The 13,120-nt window shown below is 42.9% G+C and overlaps 1 long non-coding RNA gene across 1 annotated transcript; it reads left to right on the forward strand.

Annotated features, from left to right (window-relative positions):
- Positions 1–5,397: 5,397 nt before the first annotated feature.
- On the forward strand, positions 5,398–7,068 carry LOC135515704 (uncharacterized). Its single transcript, XR_010451844.1, has 2 exons — positions 5,398–5,711; positions 5,891–7,068. It is a non-coding gene; the product is annotated as an uncharacterized LOC135515704 (long non-coding RNA).
- Positions 7,069–13,120: the final 6,052 nt, after the last annotated feature.

The following is a 13,120-nucleotide window of genomic DNA, read 5'->3' on the forward strand; positions in this document are numbered from 1 at the left end:
TCAGAGGAAGAGGCTGAGAAAGAGAAAGGGAAAGAAATAGGTACCACTGAGAAAGAGGTATCTCCCCATCACCCCTTTCTCCCACTCCAGACCTGGTGTCTGAAAGGGATCAGGAACAGGTGACTCAGTGTTTGTGACAGTTGCTCAGACTCGAGGACGGAAAATCCTCTTATGCTGCCCGTGGAGAGCATAGCAACGCCCCATCCTTGTCCATGCAGTCAACCACTCCATGGAACCCTCTTTTCACAGCTAGGTTAACACTGGAGCCGAAGCCTAGCGTGAGATCAGCACGCTTGTTACTCTAAACTTTTGTGGAAATCACACACTGCTATCTATGTGATATGTGTATCCACAAGTTCAGATGTGCCCCTCTGTGTTGTTTACCCCCCCCCCCCATGCATTCACTGGATTACCATTATGATAATGGGTCTCATGTGCAATATGTGGAAAGGTGGTGTTTCATGCCAAATGGCATCACCAAGTACTCGTAGTGACCAGACATCGTGCTAAAAGCTGTCTTCCATTCATCCCCCTCCCGGATGCGGATGAGATTGTATGCACTCCACAGGTCCAATTTGGTAAAGAACCAGGCCACACAGAGCTGTTCGATGGCACCGACGGGAGAGCGTAATGGTACTTGGTGGTGATGTCATTGAGTCCTCTTGTAATCAATACACAGGGGTAACCCTCCAACCTTCTTGGCCATAAAGAAGAAGCCTGCAGAAGTGGACGTGTGGATGAAACCTTGTTGGAGCACCTCATGGATGTACTCCTCCATAGCCTTGGTTTCAGCCACCAACAGAGGGTAGATGCGTCTGGGTGGGGGCACAGAGCCTGCAAGCAGGTTGATGGCAAAGTCCCAGGGGCGATGAGGAGGGAGACAGGTGGAGCAGATTTAGGGAAATACCTTCCCCAGGTCCTGGTATACCTTCGGGATGTTGGGCTGAAGGGCAACCACAGGACTCTCAACCGACGTGGAACCAAAGGGGATGGGAAAGCCGGCCATTCGGCATTCGGGTGCCCAGTCCACATCCTCGACCATGAGATGGTGGGGTTATGGCTTTGAAGCCAAGGGAGGCCGAGGAGGATCTTGTGAGCTGGTGGTGAAGGGAATGTTCTCCTGATGGTTGGACTCCACAGTGAGGGTGAGTGGTTCGGTGATGTGTGTGATGGTCCCGGGACCTAATGGCCGATTATCGAGGGCTTGAACATGGAAAGGAGAGGAGAGCAGGTATGAGGTGATGTTAAGAGAGGAGGCAAGAGTCTGGTCAGTAACGTTCAACACGGCACCGGAATCCACTAATGCTGCAGAAACAGACGCTGGGAGTCGAGAAGCAGGTGCAGGTGGTAAGTTTAATATAACAAATAACTATACAACATAGGAATAGTTTATTGACATGAAACACAGAAACAATACTGCCTGGGGAAAGAACCTAATGGAGTGCCAGATAAAGGGGAGGTAATAAGTGAGGTAATGGAGTCCAGGTGTGCCTCATGATGAAGCACAGGGGTGCGTAGTGATGGTTGCCAGGACCGGTGGGTAGTAAACCGGCGCCGTCGAACGTCAGAGGGGATTAGCGGGAATAGGTGTGACGGTGATGTATATAAAGTGTAATATTGGGATGCAAACTCAAAATGTCAACTCTATATCTGACATGGTACAGGTGTCTTCTTTTTCTTAAGCCCATAACCACTGCAGTAAAAGGTTATTAACCTTCTGTCTTATGTAACCATACCAAACGTAACATATCATACTAATTTGAGTGCCCTTGATTTATATTTACTGTTACGTCCACTCTACACTGAGTATACCAAACATTAAGAACACCTTCCTAATATTGAGTTGCACCATCCCTTTTGTCCTCAGAACAGCCTCAGCTCATCCAGGCATGGACTCTACAAGGTGTGGAAAGCGTTCCACAGGGATGCTGGCCCATGTTGACTCAAATGCTTCCCACAGTTGTGTCAAGTTGGCTGGGTGTCCTTTGGGTGATGGACCATTCTTGATACACACAGGAAACTGTTGAGTGTGAAAAACCCAGCAGCATTGCAGTTCGTGACACAAACCGGTCCACCTGGCACCTACTTCCATACCCCGTTTAAAGGCACTACAATCTTTTGTCTTGCCCATTCACCCTCTGAATGGCACACACACACAATACATGTCTCAATTGTCTCAAGGCTTAATTTGTTTGATTTGACCTGTCTTCTCCCATTCATCTACACTGATTGAAGTAGTATAGTGACATCAATAAGGGATCATAGCTTTCACCTGGATTCACCTGGTCAGTCTATTTCATGGAAAGAGCGAGTGTTCTTAATGTTTTGCATACTCAATGTATGAGACCAGTCTTTGTGTGGACACTCATTCAGCAGAACTAAGACAAACGTCGGGCACGAGACTCCTCAACCCAGCGATGACCGAGCCCGACAACAGAGCCCTGTGTGTGTGTGTGTGTGTGTCGACTGAGGACATCCTCCATCAGATGACCTGAATACAGAGTCCCCCTGCCTAACTCATGTCACATTCAGCCACTTTGATAGAACAGTGCTCTCTCTTCACATAACACTCCCTAGGCCAACACTAGGCTACTTTGTCAAATTCACTTTCTGCTCTTTTATTCTAGACATAATCCTATCTGTTGGCCTTCACATCTCTCAAAGCCTAATTTACATATGCATGCAATGCAAGAACTACAAGTAGATAAGCAAAATGACGTTGCGTAGCAAAAGTACAGAGGTGCAGCCCTCCAATTTTAAACTCAATGCAAGTACTGGTACGCTGGATCGCTATGAGACGCAAACATTTTATCCAAACACTCACTGCTTTATCCTCATGTTTGCGGCTTTGACCATGGTTTGGCTAATGTTGGGCATTGAATATGTTCCACCATCTTGTGGCCATCATCTCTCCACCAGAGGAGGCTGGTGTCACGGGTGTCTGAAGAAGAGGACCAAGGTGCAGTGTGGTGAGCGTACATGTATTTTTATTTAAGATAACTGTCGCCAACAAGACCATGCCGCTCAACAGTGCTAAGTGCCTCAAACAAAGTTAACTACCCACACTGAAAGGAGGGGAAAAGGGCTACCTAAGTATGATTCCCAATCAGACAATGATAGACAGCTGTAGCTGATTGAGAACCATACCTGGCCAAAACATAGAAATAAAGAAACATAGAATGCCCACCCCACATCACACCCTGACCTAACCAAATAGAGAAATAAAAAGGCTCTCTAGGGTCAGATATAGGAGGATGGGCTCATTGTAATGGCTGGAATAGAATAAATGGAACAGTATCAAAATCATCAAATATATGGAAACCACAAGTTTGACTCCATTCCATTTATTCCATTCCAGCCCGTTCCTCTCACCAACCTCCCCTGCAATAGAGCCTCGTTGAATACAGTATTTAAAATGTGTTGTTGGGGATTTTATTTTTCATTGAGTTACTGCGTTAATGTATATTGTGTTACAGTGGGTTATTTTGTACCGGACAGCCATTAGGTTGTCATCGTTTTACCCCAATGTGCATCTTTATTCCCCTAATGGCATGAGCTGGAACAGAAATATAGTAATCTGAGTCAAATGACTTTGACACCCCTGTGCCAGTATTTATCAAGAGTCTCAGAGCTGGAGTGTGGATCTAGGAGCAGGTCCTCTACCCCTGTCCATAATAAACTGATCCACTGTGATCTGAAAGACAAAAGTTGTACTCTGAGGCATTGTTAAATATAGACCCTGGTCTGATGTTGCACTGCATTTCACATCTTGACACTCTACCAGATGGCACAGGTAGGTGTATAAGAGCCCCCTGTTTCAAGTGTCTCAGAGTAGGAGTGCTGATTTAGGATCAGTTTAGACTTTTAGATCACAATGAATAAGTTTACATGGATAGGGGAACCTGATCCTACACCAGCACTCCTATGGATGTCGATTAAGGAAGACCCCGAACCTCTCTCATTCAGAGGGGTTGGGTTAAATGCAGAATACACACTTCGGTTGAATGCGTTCAGTTGTACAGCTGACTAGGTATTCCCCTTTCCCTAATACACTGAGACGCTTATAAAACGGGCCCAGGTTGGTGCCCTGGTGTTCTACTGTTAATTATCGCCATCTAGTGGTCATGGACATTTAATGCAATTTCCCCTGTGATTTCCTCCACACATTCCTTCTAAGGACAAGCTACTAATCATTGGGTATTTACATAGATGATAACAACAGAGTAGCAGAGGTGTAAAAAAAGGGGGGGGCGACAATGCAAATAGTCTGGGTAGCCATTTGATTAGATGTTCAGCAGGCTTATGGATTAGGGGTAGAAGCTATTTAGAAGTCTCTTGGACCTAGACTTGGCTCTCCGGTACCGGTAGCAGAGAGAACATTCTATGACTAGGGTGGCTGGGGTCTTTGACAATTTTTAGGGCCTTCCTCTGACACCGCCTGGTATAGATGTCCTGGATGGCAGGAAGCTTTGCCTCAGTGATGTACTGGGCCGTACAGTTGCTATAGCAGGCAGTGATGCAACCAGTCAGGATGCTCTCGATGGTGCAGCTGTAGAACCTTTAGAGGATCTGAGGACCCATGCTAAATCTTTTCAGTCTCCTGAGGGGGAATAGGTTTTGTCATGCCCTCTTCACGACTGTCTTGGTGTGCTTGTTAATTTGTTGGTGATGTGGACAAATCAAGGTATTAAGGTATCAAATTAAAGATTCCTTAATAGGAAATGACTCAAGTAAAAATGAAAGTAACCCAGTAAAATACTACATGAAAGTCTAAAGTCTAATTCCTTATATTAAGCAAACCAGACAGCACAATTTGTATTCATTTTTTGTTACGGATAGACAGGGGCACGTCATTTCAACATCTAGTTTTTATTTACACTTGGTTGAGTTGTGAATTCAACTTGAAATCAACAAAAAATGTCACCATGTCATTGGACAGGTTGAAAAAAGGGAAAACATTGATTCAACATCAGCAATTTAAATGTTTTGTTGTTTAAATTACATGGAAACAACCTTGAAACAACCAGAAACAAAACAATGTCACCAATTTAAAAATGGACCTGAAGAGGGACCTTAAAAAAGCCAAGTCATATAATTGATATGCTATTATTCAGAGTATTATTTGTTTATTTAACCTTTATTTAACCAGTAAGTCCCATCCTTTGTTAACTTTTACACAGAGTGCCTTTAGCAGCTCAGTGAATTTCCATCCATTTGCTTCCTGTGGTCAATGTCAAGTCCTTGGAGAAACATAAGAGTGTATGACTGACTGACCGCAAATAGCAGGAGACAGGCCACAATAGGCCTACAACAATACAATACTGACTCATTGTTTGAGCCAACCAAGTCCAATCAGACTTCAGGAGCCTTTTCTGCCATCTCGCGTGAGTTATCTGTGAAAGAGACTAACATTAAATCATTAGCAGGCCTTATGTAAAGAGAATTGGAAATTCCAAACTATTTGATGATGTCAGTACTCACAAGCCTTGAAGCAAGAGAGCGCTGTGATTCATCATGACATTGCGACATTGCCTTAAGAGAGGGCTAACTTGTTTCCCTCGACTGTTTTAAAGAAAACGTTTTAAAGAAAACTTGAGGAATATCTAAATCCCGTGTCGTAATTAGCAAGGAACGTCTGTCTTCCACGCCAATCTTGGGTCGGGAGTTCTACTACTCTGCACAAGTTGAAGTTTATAATCGGCAGGCATATTGTAAGTACTCAACAGTTTCTGGCAGCGTTCCGTTTTGTAGTCTACTTTCCCACCACGCGGTTAATGTGTGGTTGCGTTCCCGGTTATGTAATAGTAATTTATTATACGTTTAGGAAATTACATGGTAAAGAGTACAAACAACAAAACACAAGTAATTAATATCATTTTGGTTTGTGAAGGTGACGCTGCGGTTGTTCAACACAAGACCACGCCCATTTCACTGGAGAAGCTACGATGACAGACGTCTTGAAGATGTTTTTTATCGGGACAGCGTTCACTGTCCTCGCCGCGCTGATGGGAATGGTGGATTTATTTGGTGGTCTCATGTATGTCCAAGACGCGGATCCTGCAGATTATTTACAGAATGTCAGCAGTACTGACATACGGATGTCTTCAACCCATTCGAGAGGTTCAGGGAGTATCAAACGCATTGGATCATGATGAGGACGTCATTTGGAGTGGAATTAACACGAACAGGCTTGGTTTATGTTATGTTTTCGTTTGTAAATGACTGCTTGCACTGTACAATGTGTACACTGATTTTTACAAAACATTATTGAGCCTTTCATCATGGTTCCCTTTCAGTTTCACTAGTTGGTGTCCCACTTCCATTGGGCAGAAACTGGCTGAATCAGCGCTGGTTTCACGTCATTTCAACCCCCGAAAAATCTATGTGATGACGTTGAATGAGCGTGGATTGGATCTGTAAAAAGTCATTAACGTATGGGCGGGCACTCTGTCTCTTTTTTCACCTGAATCCAATGATATGGTGATATTTTTTGTTGAATTGTGCAATTTAGAACTAGACGTCGAACTGAAGTCTGTGCACGGTGGGGTTTGATTTATACAGGTCACTACGGATTTGATGAGTTGTTTAATTTGTTTTGCACATTTTAAGAACACCCTAGTTGATGTTTATAGTAGGCTATTACTAAAGTATTAGGTCATATTGACAGCTATTACTATGTAGTTATATCCACTCTATACTACACTAATACTTGGTAGGGCAGCAGGTAGAGCGTTGGGGCAGTAACTGAAAGATCGCAGGTTTGAATCCCCGAGCTGACTAGGGGAAAAATCTGTCTGTGCACTTGAGCAAGTTACTTAATTTAGCAAACGCTAAATCGCTCTGGATGGGAGCGTCTGCTAAATGACAAAAATGTACTAATCTGTATACACGGCATTGCCTATATCATGTAGGCTATTTGTTGTATATTGAAGATCACATCATGTGTGAAAGAAAAAGGGCTACATTATGCACTAATTGACTCTTCATCATGCACTGTAATATTGTGTCACAAACAAAGTTGTAAAGAATAAACACTTTTATAGGATATTGTCAATAAAATGAATAGACACTATTGCTTGTCTTTTGACCACTCCCTTTTTTTGTATGAATGAATGAGGATGCAGGAGAAACCAAGCCGGATGCCATATCCTTACATAGATTTGCTTTCAAATATACAGTAACATGAGTAGCCTGCTTCATTGATCACACAGCATAAACTAGGGTATAGTATAGGCTACAGGTGTTTTCCATCACAGATCACACAGGAAACAGAATCATGCAAATTAACTGAAAATGCTAAATGATGAGAAAACATGACAAAGTAGATGTCTAACTATTCTCAGTTTATGTATCAGTTTCGTATCGACCAACTTCTGTAATGATGTAGGCCTTTACATCATTCAGAATCACTATAGTCCTTAGGTTGGCCTTTTTAGCCACTGGGGCTATTAGACAATGCTACTGTTGACTGAAATGCGATGCTTTTATGCCAGGCTACTAGCCACATCATTTTGTACTATGCCCTTGCATCTAAGATGTAAGTTACTCTCTCATCTTGCATATAATTTGAGTTGATATACTTCATTGTCCCAGAGGGTAAATTTGACTTGGACAATTAAAGAGTGATGCTGATTCCACATAAATACATACTATCAATTGACACAACATACATAGAATAACACCCCATCATACACCCACTCAAAAACATGTTGTTCATGCCAGCAAGGCTGTGACTTAGGTTCCACATGATGTAAGTCCTACAGGCCAGTCTCCAGTCCATTATCGCTATCCCCCTAATCAACCTCTGTGTTTACAAAATCTATTGACATGGGGACAAAATAATGTTGATATCTGTTCAGCCTGCATCTCGGCATAACGGGTTCTCAAATTTTTGGGGGCCGTGGAACCCTTTTGTGACAGCAAATTTGTAAGGGACCCCCCTGATAATCAGAACACAACTCCAGTGTTGTACATGGTCGGACGAACCAGGTCTCAGGCCTTGTGATGGAACATTTTAAAGGTCCACCTACTGGCATCGGAGAGAACATTTAGCAGTTTTCTAGCTAATTTCCTGCAGTTCTATGCATTTTATCATGGGGCAGAGAGATTGTTTGTTGTTTCAACTTGAAAGCTAATATCCTGCAATTCTACACACATTGTACAGTTTTTCCCGAGTAGCGCAGCGGTCTAAGGCATTGCATCTTAGTGCTTAAGGCTTCACTACAGACACCGTGGATCGAATCCAGGCTGTATCACAACCGGCCGTGATTGGGAGTCCCATTGGGCGGCGCACAATTAGCCCATCGTCGCACGGGTTTGGCCGGTGTAGGCCGTCATTGTAAATAAGAATTTGTTCTTATCTGACTTGCCAATTTAAATAAAGGTTAAATAAAAAAATAGTTAAAAATTGCAGTGCATTTATGTAAAAAATAAATAATTGATAATTGGTGGAGTACTGTGGATACCAATATCCCTGTGAGCCTCCCATGCCCATGTTGCCCAGGGTTAACCTTTTACTCGGTGGGTTAAATCAGGGTCACAGAGTGTTTCTTGGCAGTCTTAAACAAATCTACTTTGAAACCAAAGTATACACCTCACACATGGTTATGGGCTTTAAAAAAGGAGACACCTGTACCATGTCAGATATATTGTTGAAATCTATTGCATTTTGTGTTTGCATCCCGATATTACACTTCATATACATCACAGAAGACTGAAATATAACAAAACCAGTTGTTTAGAGAAAAGAGGTTTATTTATGAAAAATATGAATATCATTGCACCCATGAGGCCAGTAGTCATTTGACTGCAGGACAGGGCTACCAACCTGAATTGTAGGTCAATAATATTAGGCCTACATGTATTGTCCCCTCTGAACTTAATCCACAGATCCCTTGGCCAAAATGTGTTTAATCTGCTGTTATTAGTAACATTCTTAAAATAATTACATGTAAATATATATATATATATATATATATATATATATACATTACTGTTCAAAGGTTTGGGGTCATTTAGAAATGTCCTTGTTTTTGAAAGATGTTTTTTTTTTAAGTCCATTAAAATAACATCAAATTGATCAGAAATACAGTGTAGACATTGTTAATGTTGTAAATGACTATTGTAGCTGGAAACGGCAGATTTGTTATGGAATATCTACATAGGTGTACAGATGCCCATTATCAGCAACCATCACTCCTGTGTTCCAATGGCACATTAGCTAATACACGTTTATAATTTTAAAAGCCTAATTGATCATTAGAAAACCCTTTTTAAATTATGTTAGCACAGCTGAAAACTGTTGTTCTGATTAAAGAAGCAATAAAACTGTCCATCTTTAGACTTTCGTCTGAAACTCGTCAGTCTATTCTTATTCTGAGAAATGAAGGCTATTCCATGCGATAAATTGCCAAGAAACTGAAGATCTCATACAACGCTGTGTACTACTCCCTTCACAGAGCAGCGCAAACTGGCGCTAACCAGAAAAGAAAGAGGAGTGGGAAGCCCCGGTGCACAACTGAGCAAGAGGACAAGTACATTAGAGTGTCTAGTTTGAGAAACAGATGCCTCACAAGTCCTCAACTGGCAGCTTCATTAAATAGTACCCGCAAAACCAGCCTCAACATCAACAGTAAAGAGGCGACTCTGGGATGCTAGCCTTCTAGGCAGAGTTGCAAAGAAAAAGCCATATCTCAGACTGGCCAGTAAAAATAAAAGAATAAGATGGGCAAAAGAACACAGACACTGGACAGAGGAAGATTGGAAAAAAGTGTTATGGACAGACAAATCTAAGTTTGAGGTGTTCGGATCACAAAGAAGAACATTCGTGAGATGCAGAAAAAAGAAAAGATGCTGGAGGAGTGCTTGGCGCCATCTGTCAAGCATGGTGGAGGCAATGTGATGGTCTGGGGGTGCTTTGGTGGTGGTAAAATGGGAGATTTGTACAGGGTAAAGGGATCTTGAAGAAGGAAGGCTATCTCTCCATTTTGGAACGTCGTGCCATACCCTTTGGACAGCGCTTAATTGGAGCCAAATCAAATTTATTTATATAGCCCTTTGTACATCAGCTGATATCTCAAAGTGCTGTACAGAAACCCAGCCTAAAACCCCAAAAAGCAAGCAATGCAGGTGTTGAAGCACGTTGGCTAGGAAAAAGGCCAAAACCTAGGAAGAAACCTAGAGAGGAACCAGGCTATGAGGGGTGGCCAGTCCTCTTCTGGCTGTGCCGGGTGGAGATTATAACAGAACATGGCCAAGATGTTCAAATGTTCATAAATGACCAGCATGGTCAAATAATAGGTCTGGGACAGATAGCACGTCCGGTAAACAGGTCAGGATTCCATAGCCGCAGGCTGAACAGTTGACACTGGAGCAGCAGCATGGCCAGGTGGACTGGGGACAGCAAGGAGTCATCATGCCAGGTGGTCCTGAGGCATGGTCCTAGGACTCAGGTCCTCCAAGAGAGAGAAAGGAAGAGAGAATTAGAGAGAGCATACTTAAATTCACACAGGACACCGGATAAGACATGAGAAGTACTCCAGATATAACAAACTGACCCTAGCCCCCCGACACATAAACTACTGCAGCATAAATAATAGAGGTCTCAGCCGGGATCAGGAGACACTGTGGCCCCATCCGATGATACCCCCGGACAGGGCCAAACAGGAAGGATATAACCCTACCCACTTTGTCAAAGCACAGCCCCCACACCACTAGAGGGATATCTTCAACCAGAGGCGCACCCGTCCTAGGGACGGCATGAAAGAGCACCAGTGACAGTGACTCAGCCCCTGTCATATGGTTAGAGGCAGAGAATCCCAGTGGAAAGAGGGGAACCGGCCAGGCAGAGACAGCAAGGGCGGTTCGTTGCTCGAGAGCCTTTCCGTTCACCTTCACACTCCTGGGCCAGACTACACTCAATCATATGACCCACTGAAGAGATGAGTCTTCAGTAAAGACTTAAAGGTTGATACTGAGTTTGCGTCTCTCACCTGGGTAGGCAGACCATTCAATAAAAATCAAGCTCTATAGGAGAAAGCCCTGCCTCCAGCTGTTTGCTTAGAAATTCTAGGGACAATTAGGAGGCCTGCATCTTGTGACCCTAGCCCCCGACAGATAAACGTACGTTTAGGTATGTACGTTTAGGTATGTACGGCAGGACCAAATCAGAGAGATAGGTAGGAGGAAGCCCATGTAATGCTTTGTAGGTTAGCAGTAAAACCTTGAAATCAGCCCTTGCAATGACAGGAAGCCAGTGTAGGGAGGCTAGCACTGGAGTAATATGATCAATTTTGGGGTTCTAGTCAGGATTCTAGCAGCCGTATTTACCACTAAATGAAGTTTATTTAGTGCTTTATCCGGGTAGCCAGAAAGTAGAGCATTGCAGTAGTCTAACCTAGAAGTAACAAAAGCATGGATACATTTTTCTGCATCATTTTTGGACAGAAAGTTTCTGATTTTTGCAATGTTACGTAGATTGAAAAAAGGCTGTCCTTAACAGTTTTGATATGTTTGTCAAAAGAGAGATCAGGGTCCAAAGTAACACCGAGGTCCTTCACAGTTGTATTTGAGACGACTACAACCATAAAGATAAACTGTCAGATTCAACAGAAGATCTCTTTGTTTCTTGGGACCTAGAACAAGCATCTCTGTTTTGTCTGAGTTTAAAAGTAGAAAGTTTGCAGCCATCCACTTCCTTATGACTGAAACACACACACGAGGGCAATTTTGGGGCTTCATCATGTTTCGTTGAAATGTACAGCTGTGTGTCATCCGCATAGCAGTGAAAGTTAACATTTTGTTTTCGAATGACATCCCCAAGAGGTAAAATATATAGTGAAAACAATAGTGGTCCTAAAACGGAACCTTGAGGAACACCGAAATTTACAGTTGATTTGTCAGAGGACAAACCATTCACAGAGACAAACTGATATCTTTCCGACAGATAAGATCTAAACCAGGCCAGAACTTGTCCGTGTAGACCAATTTGGGTTTCCAATCGCTCCAAAAGAATGTGGTGTCGATGGTATCAAAAGCAGCACTAAAGTCTAGGAGCACGAGGACAGATGCAGAGCCTCGGTCTGATGCCATTAAAAGGTAATTTACCACCTTCACAAGTGCAGTCTCAGTGCTATGGTGGGGTCTAAAACCAGACTGAAGCATTTCGTATACATTGTTTGTCTTCAGGAAGGCAGTGAGTTGCTGCGCAACAGCCTTTTCTAAAAATGTTGAGAGGAATGGAAGATCCGATATAGGCCAATAGTTTTTTATATTTTCTGGGTCACGGTTTGGCTTTTTCAAGAGATGCTTTATTACTGCCACTTTTAGTGAGTTTGGTACACATCCGGTGGATAGAGAGCCGTTTATTATGTTCAACATAGGAGGGCCAAGCACTGGAAGCTGCTCTTTCAGTAGTTTAGTTGGAATAGGGTCCAGTATGCAGCTTGAAGGTTTAGAGGCCATGATTAGTACTAAAACACTTGAGTGTCTCTCTTGATCCTAGATCCTGGCAGAGTAGTGCAGACTCAGGACAACTGAGCTTTGAAGGAATACCCCGATTTAAAGAGGAGTCCTGAGTTTCATACCAAAACCAACGGCATCAAGAAAATAACAACTTGGGTACAAAAACCAACATGCACCAGTCAACATGTGCACAAGCACTTTCAAACAAACAATACCACACAAAGACATGGGGGGAACAGAGGGTAAATACAACACCTAATGAGGGAATGAAAACCAGGTGTGTTGGAAAACAAGACAAGACAAAACAAATGGAAATGAAAAATGGATCAGCGATGGCGAGAAAACCGGTGATGTCGACCGCTGAACACCACCGAACAAGGAGAGGAACCGAATTCGGCAGAAGTCGTGACGCTCCTCAAAAATGTTATTGAGCGCTGAAGGACCTATTGAATGTAAATGTTACCAAGTCTCTCCTCTCTCTCTTGCCAAGTCAACTAATCAGAAACAACAGGTCTACATGAACTTGTCAACAAACAAAAAAAACACAAAAGGAATTGGGACGAGTGGCTACAGTGTTCTCTTATAGGCCAACGCCATCATCTTGCGTTGTTATAACAGTTGTTTTACTGTGTGTCGGACAAGGAGAAGCGCATAAATA

The sequence above is a fragment of the Oncorhynchus masou genome, chromosome 27, assembly GCF_036934945.1.
Source record: "Oncorhynchus masou masou isolate Uvic2021 chromosome 27, UVic_Omas_1.1, whole genome shotgun sequence".
Lineage (NCBI taxonomy): Eukaryota > Metazoa > Chordata > Actinopteri > Salmoniformes > Salmonidae > Oncorhynchus > Oncorhynchus masou.